The sequence below is a fragment of the Galeopterus variegatus genome, unplaced genomic scaffold (assembly GCF_000696425.1).
Source record: "Galeopterus variegatus unplaced genomic scaffold, G_variegatus-3.0.2 Scaffold10083, whole genome shotgun sequence".
NCBI classification, from domain to species: domain Eukaryota; kingdom Metazoa; phylum Chordata; class Mammalia; order Dermoptera; family Cynocephalidae; genus Galeopterus; species Galeopterus variegatus.
Genome location: NW_007736194.1, coordinates 64336 through 67559, shown reverse-complemented (window position 1 = coordinate 67559; position 3224 = coordinate 64336).

Below are 3224 nucleotides of genomic sequence, written 5' to 3'. Positions count from 1 at the left end.
ACTTCGTCTTTTCCAATCTGGATTCCATTTGTTTCTTTCTCTTGCCTGATTGCTCTGGTTCATACCTCCAGTACTATATTAAATAGTAGTGGAGAGAGTGCACATCCTTGTCTTGTTCCTGTTCTTAAGGGAAAGGCCCTCGGTTTTTCCCCATTCAGGATGATACTGACAGTGGGCTTGTCATCAATGGCTTTTATTGTGTTGAGATACTTTCCTTCTATGACTAATTTGTTGAGAATCTTTATCATGAAGGGATGATGAATTTTGTCAAATGCTTTTTCAGCCTCTATTAAGATAATCATATGGTCTTTATCCTTGAGTTTGTTGATGTGATGTATAACATTTATTGACTTCCATATGTAGAACTGAACTTGCATCCCTGGGCTGAATCCCACTTGATTATAATGTAAAATTTTTTTAATGCATTGCTGTATTCTGATTTCTAATATTTTGTTAAGGATTTTTGCATCTAGGTTCATCAAAGATATTGGCCTTTAATTTTCTTTTTTTGTTGTCTTTATCTGGTTTTGGTATGAGAGTTATTTTGGCTTGATAGGATGAGTTTGAGAGAGTACCTTCTGTTTCAATTGTCTGGAATAGTTTGAGGAGAATTGGTAGTAACTCTTCTTTAAAAGTCTGAAAGAATTCAGATGTAAATCTCTCCAGACCCGAACTTTTCTTTGTTAGAAGATTGCTAATTACTGCTTCAATCGCATTGCTTGTTATTGGTCTGTTCAGGTTTTCTGCCTCTTCTTGGTTCAGTCTTGGTAGTTTGTAGGTGTCTAGAAACTTATCCATATCTTCCAGATTTTCATATTTGTTGTCATACAGTTGTTTATAATAGTTTCTAATGATTCTTTGTATTTCTGCAGTATAAGTTGTTATGTCTCCCCTTTCATTTCTGATTTTTGTTACTTGGGTCTTCTCTCTCTCTCTCTCTCTCTTTTTTTTTTTTTTGTTAACCTAGTTAATGGTTTCTCTATTTTATTTATCTTCTTGAAAAAACAGCCTTTTGTTTTGTTGATCTTTTCTATTGTTTTTTGGGTCTCTATTTCATTTAGCTCTGCTCTGATCTTAATTATTTCTTTCCATCTACTACTTTTAGGTTTGGATTTTTGTTGTTTCACTAGTACTTTGAGGCATAGTGTTAGGTCGTTTATTTGAAATCTTTCCATTCTATAGATGTAAGCATTTATTGCAATGAATTTGCCTCTTAGTACTGCTTTTGCAGTATCCCACAGGTTTTGGTATGATGTATCTTTACGTTCATTAGTTTCTAGAAATTTTTTGATTTCCTGTTTAATTTCTTCTTGGACCCATAGGTCATTCAGGAGCCTCTTATTTGGTTTCCATGTATTTGTATATTTTCCAGAGTTTTGCTTATTATTAATTTCCAATTTTAGTCCATTGTGGTCTGAAAAGATACTTGGAATGATTTCTAGTTTTTAAAATTTGCTGAGGCTAGATTTGTGACCTAATATGTGGTCTATCCTGGAGAATGTTCCATGAGCTGATGAGAAGAAAGCATATTCCTTAGTTGTTGGGTGAAATGTTCTGTATATATCGGCCAGGTCCAGTTAGTCTAAGATGTAGTTTAAATCCTGTATCTCTTTGCTGACTTGTTGCCTGGAAGATCTGTCCCATACTGAGAGAGAGGTGTTCACATCACCCACTATTAATGTATTCAGACCTATTTCTTTATTTAGGTCTAAGAATATTTGCTTTATACATCTGGGTGCTCCAGTATTGGGTGCATATTTATCTATGATTGTTATGTCTTCTAGCTGGACAGATCCTTTTAACATTATATAGTGGCCTTCTTTGTCTCTTTTTATATTTTTAGGTTTAAAATCTATTTTGTCTGATATAGGAATTGCTACTCCTGCTCATTTTTGGTTTCCACTTGCATGATATATCTTTTTCCATCCCTTCACTTTTAGACTGTGTGTGTTTCTATAGGTGAGGTGGGTCTCTTGAAGACAGCAGATACTTGGGTCTAGCCTTTTAATCCAATCAGTCAGCCTGTGTCTTTTGACTGGGGAGTTTAGTCCATTCACATTTAGGGTAGTTATTGACAAGTGTTGCTTAATTCCTGTCATTTAATTGCTTCTTGTTTAGATAGTTTATATATCTTTTGATCATTTCCCCTTTTATTTCTCTTCTTCAATGTTAGTTGGAGATTTAGGGTGGAATGATTGAGCTTCTTTTTCTTTCTTGATGGTATTTTTGTTTTAACAGTAGATTTTGCTCTTGTTTATTTGTGATAGTCATCACCATTATTTGGATTCCAGATGAATGACTCCCTTGTGAATCTCTTGCAGGGCTGGTTGTGTGGTGGTGGACTCCCATAACTTTTTTTTTTTTTTTAAAGATCACCGGTAAGGGGATCTTAACCCTTGGCTTGATGTTGTCAGCACCACGCTCACCCAGTGCGCTAACTGGCCATCCCTATATGGGATCCGAACCCGGGGCCTTGGTGTTATCAGCACCGCACTTTCCCGAGTGAGCCACAGGCCGGCCTGAACTCCCATAACTTTTGTTTGTCTGGGAAATACACTATTTATCCCTCATTTCTGAAGGAGAGCCTTGCTGGGTAAAGAATTCTTAGCTCGCAATTTTTTTTCTTTTAGTGTTTTGGGTATATCATTCCACTTTCTTCTGGCCTGTAGGGTTTCAGTTGAGAAGTCTGCTGTTAGTCTGATGGGGATACTTGTATAAGTGACCTGATGCTTTTCTCTTGTGGCTTTTAGAATTCTCTCTTTGTGTTTGAGCTTTGCAAATTTAACTATAGTGTATGATGGGGAGGATCTTTTTGGATTGAATCTGTTTGGGGATCTTTCAGCTTCCTGGATCTGAAGGTCTGTATCTCACCCTACACCTGAAAAGTTTCCTGTTACTATTTCCTTGAATAGAGTTTCAATACATTTTCCTTTCTCCTCTCCTTTTTGAATACCAACAATTCGGATGTTAGAGTACTCAAGGTTGTCTGCTATCTCTCTTAGATTTTTCTTGTTATTTTAAATTCTTTTTTCCTTTTTTTGTCTGCCTGGGTTACTTTGAAAAGACCAACTTCAAGATCTGAAATTCTCTCTTCTGCTTGCTCTACCCTGCTGCTCAAGCTCTCAGTTGTGTTTTTTTTTTAAATTTCATTGAGTGAATCTTTCATTTCTAGAAGTTCTGCTACACTCTTTTCTAAGGTATTAATCTCTTTGTAGATAACCTCC